The sequence below is a fragment of the Anser anser genome (assembly GCF_964211835.1).
Source record: "Anser anser genome assembly, chromosome: 8".
Lineage (NCBI taxonomy): Eukaryota > Metazoa > Chordata > Aves > Anseriformes > Anatidae > Anser > Anser anser.
In genome coordinates, this window is record NC_139728.1 from 4,100,535 (window position 1) to 4,113,894 (window position 13,360).

Here is a 13,360-nt window from a genome sequence, read left to right on the forward strand (position 1 = left end):
CAAAGAGCTATATTCAAACATCTCCTTTAAATGTGGGAAATACTGCAGGTAAGGGGAATGGGTCAAGGTGCCTATTTCCAGATCAGTCTAACCACCAAAAGACACTCATGTAGTTTTTTCATATACAGGCTATACACCACTTCTATAAAAGATCCAGATCTTTAATTAAAAGAACAGTGCAGAAATAAAAGATCAAGAGTCATAAATTAAAGGCACAATATAAACCTTCTTAATTTCAAGTATTTGAAAATTACAATGAGCTCAGATCCAGTTCTTATGGAATTGCTCATGCTAACACATTGAAGAAAATTATTGTGTAGCTAGTATCCTAGGTAAAAGCGATCTCAAAATCAGTAGGATCTTCCCTTAAACTATGTTGTGGCTTCTACTACTTAAGGATAGGAAGATTACACAACCTGCTTTTATTTTGAGTAGCTTTTGTAAACATTAAATCTAAAGGACTCAGTCTACAGAGTCCTACAGTTTGAAAAGCTCTGGGCTGATAAAAATGCTATGGACAATATTACAGACTCCTTGCTACAGAAGATGTCACAGATGAAGAAAGAAGAGTAAACATTTTCTCCTGAGCTAGCTTTGCGTGCATACAGGAAAAGGCAAGGCCAGCCCTGGTCTTAGAGCAGCAGCTAACGTGACCTAAGCTATATCACCATATCACAAGTAGAGATGTGATACTATCTCTAAACTCTCACTTGCCCTAATAATGTCCATGGCTGTCTGGAAGTGGATTCTTTCTTCCTCTGAACAAGAACACAGTACATGAAAACCTCCTTTACTGCAGAAGTGGTATCAACCAGTCCTCAGTTTAGTTCATTCCCAGAATCAAATAAAACCTGATGTTTACGGAAACCTTTCATTCAGACAGATACTTCTACTTGGTAAAAAGCAGAAGTCTGATCTGGATTACCTGTATCATTCTTCAGGCAGTGCCACACAAGCCTGACAATACAAAAGCTGCTGCATAAACTTGCATCTACCTGATTTCAGGATGGACCTTTTTGCTCTAAATGTGTTTCTATTTGGAAGCATAGTACCTGGAAGATTCAAAAAAATTTTTTTTGACTGATGAGACCAAGATGTACTTCTGTCAGAAACTCTCCTGTACACACCCAAGCAATAGCATCTACAAATAGCAGTTAATACATTTTTGGAAGGTTGAAGATTGAAAAAATGTCAAGACATGCAAGAGTTCTCTCAACATTTACTTATATTTATTATAAGTCCCCCTAAAGTTCTCAACATGCACGGGCTGAAAGAAAAAGAACTAGCTAAAGTACCTTAAATAAATTCCTACAGGACATCTCACAGTTGTCTTGTTTTTGTAAGTGTCAAACAAGTTCTTCATTTGTGAGTAAAATGAAATGTGCAGACATGGTCATATATCATTAGAAAGCAGCAAAAAACTGGTAGAGTTATATGATAAATTAAAAAAAAATTATACAAACAATTCAAAGTGAAAAGGGGCCAATTTTTTTTGAAAAAGAATTGTTATTTCATAAATCTAACACAGTAAACCATTCCTCTATCAAAGGGTTAATATCAATATTCATTTCAACACATTTACTAATATTAAAATATTTATATCTTCTTTGCTGCTAAGACTATATTTGCAATCAGATTTGACTGAAGAATATACAGAGTGGTGAGTCTATAAAGGACATTTCATTTCAGGTAAAGAACAAGTTGACATCAGGTGTTTCCAAGACATAATATCTTCAGTTACATTTGGATGGGTTTCATTTAAGTGGTTTATAAAAGAACCACCTCTTATCTGCTGAAAATTAAACTAACAGACAATGTTAATTTTTACAGAACTGAAGATTATAAAGAAATGAAGCACTTGGGGAAAACCATACAGAAGAAAGATACCTAATGGCTTCCTCAGGGAAAGTCTATTATTTTTTGAATATATATATATATATATAAATTTTTTTTCAGCTCTTTCAAGCCACAGATACAGTGATACAAGCCTTTTACACAGCTGGAATTTCAGCATTAGACCATTAGAACTGATGAGATATTTTAACTACTGGTCTGAAGACAACCCTTTTGGGCTTATACATAAAATTTTCACATCTTAGGATTCTTCCTAAACATGACAGACAGATAGTAATGAGAATTATCTGTTTTCATGTTAACTGATTTAGTCAAATAAATTAATGATGCCATAACACGCAAACAGTGAATTGTCTGGGCAGATCCCTTTCTTAATTGTCTGTATAACAGTGAACAAAATGGAGCTTAACTTTTCATAGCAAATGTTGGCATTCATTCTATTAATGATTCTATATGTATTTTAGGTTATTTACAACTGTGTGACAGCATAGATAAGGGAAAACAATTTTTTTTTTTTAATTTAACTTTTTAATAGAATACTTTTTGAATTCTAAACTGTAACCACAGGCAGCTGCACAAGTTGCTACTTTTTTGAAGCTACAACTGTTTTCCTCTCTTCCTTACTTTTATCACAGGTAGGAATCTCCTGACTATCCAGAGCATTATCTTCAAATACCATCTTTCTGATATCTTTCAGGAATGGAGCATAGACTACTTCATAGCAATGATGAGATGAATGCTTAAAAGTGGGTGCTTAAGGCACCCAAACAAGAGGGAGAGCAATTGCTACTGATATTCAGAAAAAGATATGTACACAGATGACTAATGTTTCTTTCATTCATATGAATAGTTCCAGATTCTCACCATTATTTGCAGATCCCTCTATTGCTAGAGCAGCGATATACCACAACTGACACCCTTCTCCCTCCTCCTACCTGCTCTGTGCCTCACTGCCAGAACTGACAGCTCAATCAATCCACATCACTGGATGGCTCAGTCTTCATGTTTTACTCTTTACTTTTTCTTCTAATATCACACAAAGAAAACGGGAAGTACGGTGATTTCCTTTTTTTGTAACGTGGAAGCAAGTCCAGCAAAACCTAGCTTGAGACTGGAAATTTCCCTTACAGCAGGCTATGCAGTGCAATTATGCTGTCTTTCAGGCACAGCACACTTAACTGAGGCTCACACACATTGAACTAGCCTAGCCTAAAGCTATAAAGCATTCATACACCATTAAGTCTTTTTAGTTCTCTCTATCTATCAAAAACTTTTGATATCACTGAATTTCAATCAGTTCAGGGTAAGAATTACTATTTGCAAAGCTACTGATGATTGCTTTTCTTCATCACCACTGTATCTGAAACAATCATTTATAAAATAAAACGAGAAAAAAAAAAAAAACAATTTCTTGCATAAAAATATGAGGGTTACAAAAAACTGGTTTCCTCAAGGAGAAAAAAAAAAAAACAAACTCTGAAGGTTACAGCTCTGAAGGTTGTTTTACACTGCCTCTTCTTTTCAAATGTGATAATGTCCTTTTATAAGCACCCCAGTAAGAGTTTACAACCTTCTCCCAGGGATTGTAAATCCACTGCTTTTCTCCTCTAAATTTCTAACAGATACCATTGTTTCCTCAAATTGCACACAAGGGGGTTGAAAGAATCAAGATTATTCTCAAGTACATCAAATTCAGTTTCAAGGGCCTTTATGACACACAAAACTGTATCAAGGGATGCTTAATAGGCATAACAAATTCAATCCTGAAAGGTGAGAGAGCACTGCACTAGCAGATAAGCAATGTTAACTGCAACTACAATGGAAAACAACTGAAACAAAGATGTGTTGCCCAGGCAGTCACTGCTTAATAACCACTCATTAATATTAATGCAACAGATAATAGTTCTTTTTATTTAGGCCTCTTTAGGTAAAACATTGACTTGAGCTGAATGTCTTCTAGCAGCAGCAGAGCAGAGATGCTGTCTGACAGGACAGGCTGTTCGCTTGCTGACCCCCCTGCACAGACACCAGAACTGCAAAAACTGTTCCATTCAGCAGAGGGAATGGGATGGATCTGGGAGTAGGAGAACCCCTTCTGGAATAAATCAAGAAGTGGGAAAACCTTGAAGAACCTCTACACCAGAACATTAAGCTTCGTACTGGAACCTATAAGAAGATAATTTTTGAAACAAATCCAGCTAGTCACTACTTAACAGCATCTTGACTTTCAACTACAATTTAAGAGTAAGATAGAGAATTACATTTAGGACTGTTTAATCTGTTCAGACACATATACTTTAACTGGATTTTAGACTATTTCACACTGTCAAATGTTACTTGAGAACTAAAACTCAGCTAGAAACACTGGAATGTGAGGCCTTTTATGTAACATATTTCTAGTTTTACACATAAAAATGTACATTTCGAGTAAATTTTCTTCCTCGTTAGAAAAAAACAATAATAAAAAAAATTACTTGTTGCCCAGAGGAAAGCAGAAGAGAGCAGGCATCACTTTAGCATCTCATTGAAAGCAAACAGCAGGGAGATGTGCAAGAAGGCGAGTAGTGTGCTGTATCTACTTAGGCACACTGTGTCAATAGCCCCATTGTGTGGACACTACAGTGTGCGCAGACAAAGAAAATCTGGTGCTAGTTCAATCAAAAGTGATAAAAACAACTCTTGATAGTTTGATTAAAACCATCACCATCAACAACAGAGTGGAATCATAATATCAGTACCTAGGAAATATAAAATAAACTTCACTGCAACAAGACTAGGAAAGGACCTGTAACCTTTGACCTAATCCGCTATGCTGTTAGATACCACAGCTTCCTCTCCAATCCAGTCTGAATTCAGTTTTTCAGATTTCAACACAGTATTTCAGGTAAGAACTTAACAGTGCTTTGAACACTGACAGCATTGGTTCCATACATCCACTAGAAACGGATTGTCTGACAGACAATAAAGTCACAGTGAGCTTATTCATGGTCTTGGCACATTGATAGCTCCAGTCATCTGTGATGCCTAGATATACATTCAGATAGTCTATCCATCAACAAATTATGAATCTCCAGTTTGTAGAACTCTTTGTTGTACAGCTGAAGAGCTTGATTAAACCTTAAATATCTTTTTTTTAAGAAGTGCTATTAAACTTCATTGTATTTCTAAAATTTCACTAAACAAAATAATTTATTTTTTCATATGCAATGTCCTAATCAGGCATTTCAACTTTTTTTATTTATTTATCCCCTCCCTGGGAATTTCATCACCAAATATTATTTTTCACTTCTTTGGAGCACTACAACACAGATGCTTATGGAACTCCTCCAGTTTGCTAACTTCTATTCACCATATGCATCTCGTCATATGCTCTTGAAGCAGTTCTTCAGTTACATTATATTCCTCTGTCTGGTCCTCATTTCAGTCCATCTACTTTCCCAGGTGACAGCATATCAAAAGCTTCACTGAACTACAGAAGTGTTTCTTTCAAGCTTTTGTTGCCTGAGTACATTCCAGGCTAGCAAAAAACTTTGCTACATAGAAGCTGCTCCTCAAAGAAAGAGAAGGCACTGAAGATGAAGATGTGCTGTAAGGCACACACAACTTCAATCTTGTTTTCAATGAGAACTGAAAAATGAGAAGATAAAGATGTTTCCTACTTTTTCCTACACATTATTTTATATTCCTCATTACTTGCAATTAAAGATTAGACTGGGAGGAAATGGGCTCTGCACTAGCTTTGCACTAACTGTTGCATTTGCATTTATGCATGCAATAATAAGGAAGAACCAAGGGAAAACAATGGTTGGTTTTGAATGACTAAGGATCCTCATGGACCAAGGTAACTAGTACTGTCATTACAGCTGCTTCATCCTGGCACTTCTTCCTACAACTTTTTGTAGCTTCAGTTCTGTGTGGCTTCCTGCCACTTATATCTGTCTTTTATTTCTTCTGGCATGTTTGTAACTGTAGAAAGTACACGTGGGAAACCGAAGTTGTCTGGCAAAAGCTCTATCAATATTGTCTTATATTTCTGACTGAAGAACTGAATAAAAATAACCTAAAATAATTTTGTCTTCCTCCTGTAGGAACATTTGTACAGTGACTAAATGTATTTCTTTGTGGTTTAGCTACCTGAGTACAACCAACAACTCCAAATAGTATGCATATGCAAAAGCACTTCCTGTTACTATTCTGGAAGGGAATATTAGTGAGCCTTGCACTGGTTACTTTCAACTGTTCTAAATCAGTAGTGATGAATATCATGGGTAAAAAAAATAGAATAAAAAATCTGTTAATCTGATATCGTACTGTAAAATGAGGTCTGATTGTTTTCTGTCATAAGAAAGGATAAATAATTTAAAGCAGGAAGCCTTTTAAAATTCACTAACCAATCTTTGTGTTCAAATTCCAAGTAGTTGGCTTTTACTTGAGTGGTCAAATTGCATTATATAATTTTATTACCTTTCAAATGTACGTATCTATTTGTTCGCTAGACTCACCCAGAGTATGAGTTCCGGAAGTGTGTGTACTTCTCTCTCACACATGAATCTACCTGGAGGATGATGAACAGCTGACTTCATACCAAGTGTGAAGATGCCACATGACCATGTAAGTCTAGTAAATCTCTACCTTTTATGCAAAAGATAACTTTTGTGAAAGAAAAGATGATTTTCACTGATGAGATTTAAAGCTTTGGAAACTACAAATAATTGACTGAAGATCTCAAAGCTTATCTCTTGTTTAAAGACTGCCAATGTGTTGGTTATGACACAATAGTGCCTGATACAAGGATTAAATGTATCCATCTTGAAGCAGTTTGGAAAGGATAGCAAAATATGAAATTGAGAGTTCTAGAGTTCATAATGAAGTACAAACAATGTACTAATAAGCATGAAGTCTGCCTCACCTCAGACATTACCTGCCTTTTTGTATCCTGGAAAAGAATTTAGATTTGTCACCTTATTTTCTTTAATTGGAAAAATAAAATATAACTTACTTATAGAAGAAACAAAATATGAAGAAATAAATACATCAAGTTGTTAATATTCTTAAAACCAGAATGTTACTTACTTATAAAATCAATGGCACAGATTACGGAATTTTTACTACTACTGTACTGCAACAGAGGACACAGCAGTTGGATGAATAAAGCTCTAAGTTTAAGCACTGCAAAAAATAATGTGACTATCCCAGCCCAAGTTCCAGCCTCTAAGACTACACTGGTGGGTGTCTGCAGTGCTGAATCAACATGGGTCAGTAAGGCCTGAACTGCTTTTGAAATCAGGCCAGTGGCTCTACAGTTGGCATTTAAATTTAGATAATAAATTCTGGGTACCCTAGCTTGAAATGTTGGCAGTGCATTTTTTTCAGTCTGGTGGACTCTTAACACTGAGAAAACACATCTCACTCCTCCTCCTGTGCTCTCTAGTTCACAAATGCCTCTCTATTTGTATGTTCTCTCTCTCTCTCTCTCTTTTAGGTCTCTTCAGTTCTTACCTCACTTATTATTCAGCTGCTCATTCTCATTTTTTCTTCTCTTTCGTCTCCTTAGTTCCTTATCCGCTTATTATTCAGTTGCTTATTTCAAAGCATTTTGCAGTCTCTGCTAGTCTGCTCACATTTTCTCAGTGTTGAGCAGTCACATCAGGAAACCTTTTCTCCTCATGGCTCAAACTTATCAAAATACCTGCTTAGTTTTCAAGTGCTTGACTTCTTCCAATTTATATTCCAACAATGAACAGAAAATTTTGGATTTCTTCCCTGGAGTATGATTTGTGGCACTATTTATATACTAGAAGAACTAAGATGTTGAAGCCAAAACTTCTGGCCTCTGTTTATGAGCCCATTGCCTGTCATTCAAAGTGCCAGTCTGCACAGGATAGCATAACATCGTAATGGCTGTACAGTTGTAAACTGTAATAAACTGTTCTTTCGCCCCCTCCTGTTGTCTGAGAACGGAAATGGGATGGAACCTTGGTTAGCATCTGGCAAAGGTCATTCATTTCTGTTAATTCATCACCTGATACCAGCAGTTCCTAAACTGAGACATCCTCTTTAGAGGACAGCCTGAAAAACATGCTAGGTGTGGTGGATCCACTCCAAAAATATACCCGCATAAACCCTGTGGATAGAATGGGTGGTCTGTGAGCAACAACATGCCCTGAGATTCTCAGATCACTTTCCAACTATTTTTGTTACCTGACAAACACACCCTTTTCAGCAGAGTGACAGGCCAGGTTGTGTGCGTGTCAGTACAGAACTGGAGCTGTTAGTGCACTCAGAAAATCAGGAGACACCATGCATTATAAAGATGCACAGTAAAGTCAACTCCATTTGAATCCACTGCTCTAGGTTTTCCTTTATATTTACTGTCTTACCCCTGTGGCAAATTAACAGCATGGCTAGTACAGGTATGTTGTGCTTTGTAATATAGCTTATTACTGTGCAACAAAACTAAGCTAGTTTTATGGTAAATATGACTAATTAAAAATTAGCTTTGCCCTTTCAGAATATCTGTGAACATCCTTACTGGATAGATAAAACCTAATAATGTTTGTATCATACAGACTTCTGACCTAATTCAGGACAGATCTGTCTCCACAGTGTTACGTTATGTGGTCTATGTATACCCTCAGTCTCCCTATGGCTGGAAGAGCCAGTCTATGGAATAACATTTAGCAGTAACCTATTTCACATGGGTAATGCATCGAAGATTGAATTATTCAGCATCAATGTAAAGCTTTGAGGTCTTAAAAAAATCTTTCCATACCACCAGAGTAGAGAAATTCAAAGAAAAGCACATAATGTAATTTTCTAAGCACACTCAGTTATGATGTCATTTTATAAGCCTATATAGCTTTCCGTCTTTTGGAGAAAAGAGAGAAGTAATTTTCTCTGCGTATATACATTCATTCTTTTTTAAACAAGAATAATACAATCTTAGATGTCATGTATCAGAAGCCAATCAACTAAAGATATGGTGATTAGGATTATATAGAGCAAAGAACACACGTTACATAGTACACCTCTATACCTCACATCCTTAAAAGGGATCATTTACACAGGTGGTCTTTGAGCTGAAATACTTAGGTATTGGATAAAGGGGATATACTCAGCCAGATATTCTGAAAGCATAAGCTAGCTAGCCATTCTTTCCAAGGCTATTATTAGATTTTCAGCACTTTCTGTAGCAGCCTGCTGCTTCACTACCAGCTGGTTATCAGTTTCAAAGCTCTCCCAGATTCTTTCTGGAGTTTCTTTGGACCTCCCTCCGGAACGATTCCATTTTCTTTGGAGTTAAGGGACATCAAAAGATTAGATTGCGTCAGATTTTTAAAAGCTAGCTTTATTCATCTCAGAGAAAAAGCAGAATAAAAAGCTTTGTCTGACCATTCCAGCCTTCTGAAAAACCTTTTTGAAAATGTTGCTAAAGAAATACTACCCAAGCCTGATCATGACCTTGTTCTATATTTATCTCTAAACGTATTTTGAAGACATACAGAAATCTGGAATTAGGATATGAAGTCCCCAAATCAGAGAAATCAAACTGAGAGGAATTTCATTGTAGGGTAAGTAGTGACCCTATGTTGTGTGCTTTTAATTAACTCGGGGAAAAAAATTCTCTTTATCTGAACTAGTAGTTTCACTCCAACCTGATGTCTAACAGATTTATTAACTGTACTAGTGCTTATATAGAAACAACTTCTTTATGAACAGGTCTCATAAAGATGAAACAGGATGGAAAGTTCCCAGGCACAGAGCTGAACACTATGTAAATTTCCGGCTGGATGCAAAGTATTATAGCACAAGTAAATTGCAGCAGTGTAGACCAGTATGTTGAACACAGGTATAGGATTTGAGAGAGAGAGGTTCTTTGCTTTGCCGTATGTCTGCTTGGGAATAACATTCCGTGTGGAATACTTGTTTTGGATCTCCTCTAGGTGCAAGGCCAGAAGAATCACAGCAAGACAACAACAGCATGAAACAAGGCAGAGGATACCGGCACAGAGGCCCTGGAAAAAGACTGCTACAACAGTTTATTTCAAAGGTTACAGCACTGGGGAGTGGAAGGCATGTTACAGACTAGAAAACAAGCGTAACAAAAGATAGGATTCTTCTTTTTTTTTTTTTTCAGTTAGGCTTAACTGTTCTTTGTGTTCCTCATCACATCAAGCACTGCACTATGTTACTCATACATATTTAGGAGGTGATATGTTATAAATTTATTTGCCTAAAGTATAACCATGGACAAGATTTCTCTGGTTCCAATGGCTTGTATCAGACTTAAAGAGAAAGTAAAAGTGTTCCATTTAATTTACTCAGATAATTTTTGTACCTGTCCTTAAAATTTAGTAAGAACATAATAACCTAATTTGCATCGAGATAATTTCATTAGTTACTGGTGTTGTTTTCTTACATATTTAATATCATATTTACCAAAATTTGGAATAACAACAGTAAAAATGGCTACATGTCATCACTTTTTTGAATCATGAGAGAACTATACCTTAAATTGCATTATTGGCTACGCACCATAAACACCTAATGCAGCATTCTCACTTTAAATGTTCAGATCTCTAAAGAGACATTTTTGCATTTCCACAGGTATAAAGAAGTCATTAGTTGTTCACACTCTATGAGATCCCCTCAGTGCAATGGATTTATTTGGGCATCCCCTGTTACTGCTAAGTGGCAGAATACACATAAATTGTGCATTAACGAGAAAATAAAAATCCACAAACCCTTTCTATTTAAACATCTTAAGTATGCACAAGATTCAAAGCATGAATATATGCTTAATTTTAAATAACCATTATTTTACCTCCTCCAAGTTTCTCTGTTTCTAATTATAAGTATGCATTTAAAAATACAGGTACAGGAACATCTGCCATTCCAAATTCTCTGTTCTTTGCATTGTCACCCCTTGATAACAATTTTTAGCATAAAGCAGTTTTTGTTTCAGAAAAAGTTTTGTTTTGTTACAGAAAGGGGGTTGACTTATAAATAGCTTATCTGGTATAAGCTCCTAAGTGAAAACTAAGCAATACAAATCCATCGTGATTCTTCTGAATGCCATGAATTCAGTGAGTGAGTAAGGTCACAATCTGGCCTCCACACTTGCATTTCATTAGTAACTCTTCAAATTAATGTTATGCATGTAAAACTGAATAAACAGAAAACACTAGTGAAGGGTGACATCCCTTATATCTCTCTTTAGCACAGTGATTCTGTCCAGTGTTGTCAATTTAACACTCCCCAGTTCACATGCTGCTGCTGAACAGAAAAGTACATAATTCCTGAAGAAGAGTTTAAATTTTTATAATCTGACATGATATGTAAATACAGTCAAGGAAGACAATCTATTCCCTAAGTCACTTTCCCTAACAATAAATACTGAGCAAGAGAAAGCTGTGCTCCAATTAAATTTGTGAGAAACTGGGATTACTAATAATTACACTTTGGCTCTGACACTAGCTCCTTTTTTTTTTTTTTTTTTTTTAACCTGGTGTAAGTCACCCAATGTCACTGCTCATTTCTTACTTGGAAAAAAAAAAGGTATCAATTTTGGGTCATTATTTTATAAAAATTAACTGATATCTGCTCATAGCTATCACAAATATATGCATCATTCCCTCCTTAGTATTGAAATATACTAATATACTAATAATTGTACAAGTTAACTAAATATATTAAAGAAAAGTTCTCAAAATTAGGTCACAATTTGTCTAGATCAAACACCAAATAAACTCATTCTGTGAAGAAGAAGAGCTGCAAGTTGTAAAACCAACACCATACAGCTACCAATGCAGATTAGTACAGCATTCTTCTTTGTACCAAATTATAACTGGTTTATTCTACAATGTTGTGATTTGCTGCTAACACAGTTTTTCTAGCACAATTAAATACCATTTTTAGTACTCTTGCTGGTGACACACCTCAGTGGTATCCCACAGCTAAGTCTTCTTACAGTATCATCACATAACATCACACACTTTTTTTAATGAAAAGGAGTAAAATTAATGATGATAAAATTCTAATTATTATGTGCAATACATCAAAGAAAAAAAGTAATGTTACATGGTCCCAGAGTCCCCTATCCTCTGACATTCTAATATCCTAATATCTTCGTGACAACTATCAAGAACTTCCCAAACACCAGTCAGCTTGGAGGTGTTTTAAACAGTGACAGGAGACAGACTGGCAGAAAAAAGGCAGGCATAAACATTGCTCCTTGCCCTCAAGTGAATGGCCAAAGCGAACCTGCTCTCACACTTGCACAGTTTTTACTACTAATAAATAACTACACCTGCTCCTGCCTCCTCAGGATCGTAAGAGCTTGCTATGTGAAATCAAAATGCAGAACTGCCGTATGTGGCAAACCTGCTGCTCTGTTTCCAACAGTGGGCAGCAGCAGATTCCTACATAGGACTCAAGAAGTGGGATTAGCGTGTACTTAAAGCGTAGACAGATGGTAATTCTATTTAGCACGACCATTTTAATGCAATCTGAAGAGATGCATGCCGTCCTGTACTGTAACAATACAGAGAGGCTCACGCAGAACACTTCCTCATTCTACACACTCTGCAACTGAAAAGGATATTCGGTGTGCATGTAAAGGGTTCTCTCAGGAAAGGAAAAGCAACAACAAGTACAAACAGACATTTGAGAACTCATATCTGTCCCAGCAGGGTATGCTAATCTAATCTAGCCATACTTCTAAGAATCAGGTGATGTAAAAATACATTTCAATTTTGTCATGGACAAATTAAAAAATCTATTTTAAATCTTTCAACCCTTAAGTTCTTATTAAATCCACTTTCATGACAAAGAAGTCCTAGTTGTATTACATGAAAACAAAGGCAAGAAACTTAGGCTTCCTCAAACTTCAACGTTTGAAAAAGTGAAAATGGAGCAATAAGAGATACATGCAAGAATGCTCAAGAAGCAGCTCACACCATCTGATTTAATTGGGTTATAGAATTAAGTCGTGCCAAGAAAGAATTTCAAGCTTTGCAGTCATTTTAACAGCTATGGATAGATAGTTTAAAGGCCATCAAAGTGGAAGCTCATGATAAAATGAGTCATAGAAGTGAAGCTGCCAAAAAATGTGAAGGGCATACATAATAAGCATCAACTAAAACTGCTTGGCTATTTGGTATGTGCTGTATGATTGATCGTTGAATGCACCACTCTAAAAATGCAGAACAGAAAGGATAAATAAAGAAGTAAAATCCTCTCAAAAGCTTTTGTTCCACTGAAGCTAATTGTTACAAAAACGACATGATGCTCTGCTTTGTTCTCTCCATTACAGGGGGGGATTGCCTGATAGTTTATCCTATTTAATTGATTTTTTTCTTATGTATCTTAGGATAATGTTTTAATTTGATGAGCTTGAAAGGGAAAGTGAGGTTAATGGCCTACCAAAATATAATGGAGACACTAATAAATATTTTAGATGGGGTTGGTTAAGGAACTAGTAACATGAAATATATGGCCTGTATTT

At 36.0% G+C, this 13,360-nt stretch overlaps 1 protein-coding gene and 1 long non-coding RNA gene across 7 annotated transcripts in view; one reads left to right on the forward strand and one right to left on the reverse strand.

The window, feature by feature from the left end:
- LOC310903460 (uncharacterized protein) overlaps positions 1–13,360 on the reverse strand; it is a 490,104-nt gene that overhangs the window by 90,100 nt on the left and 386,644 nt on the right. The window lies entirely within an intron of this gene.
- LOC310903274 lies at positions 9,184–11,712 on the forward strand. The gene is made up of 2 exons (XR_014587414.1): positions 9,184–9,425; positions 9,798–11,712. It is a non-coding gene; the product is annotated as an uncharacterized lncRNA (long non-coding RNA).